The sequence below is a fragment of the Nannospalax galili genome, unplaced genomic scaffold (assembly GCF_000622305.1).
Source record: "Nannospalax galili isolate Female #2095 unplaced genomic scaffold, S.galili_v1.0 scaffold1725, whole genome shotgun sequence".
Classification (NCBI taxonomy): Eukaryota; Metazoa; Chordata; class Mammalia; order Rodentia; family Spalacidae; genus Nannospalax; species Nannospalax galili.
Window position 1 is genome coordinate 78,049 of NW_008352439.1, and position 459 is coordinate 78,507.

Here is a 459-nt window from a genome sequence, read left to right on the forward strand (position 1 = left end):
AATAAACACAATGGAAGCCCAACTCATCATTTTGCAGTTATATTTAATGAGAAATTGCCAAACACAATCTTATGTTGTACAGTTGTTATTTATTCTGCTGTTTGTTAAAATTAATAATTGCATATGCTATAAAATAAATGTTCAGCTTCATTCTTTTGTGTGTGAAAAATCAGTAATCACTGACTGGGTTTTGTAAAGTCTACTTTCTACATACTTTCACTTGACATTAGCTGCTCTGTCAAATATTGATTGAAAATGGAATATCCCATTGATTCTATTTCCATTGTTTGCTGTGTCTCCTGAATATACTGGTTTCATACAAGTGTTTTAAAGTTCATTTTTAGAAACTAAAGAAAATGATGCTGCAGTCACCCAAGGACTTGACCAGTTTTGAAGATGGGTATTTATAATGATTTGTCAAGAAGTACCAGAAACATGATGTATGCAAAAAGGAACCAT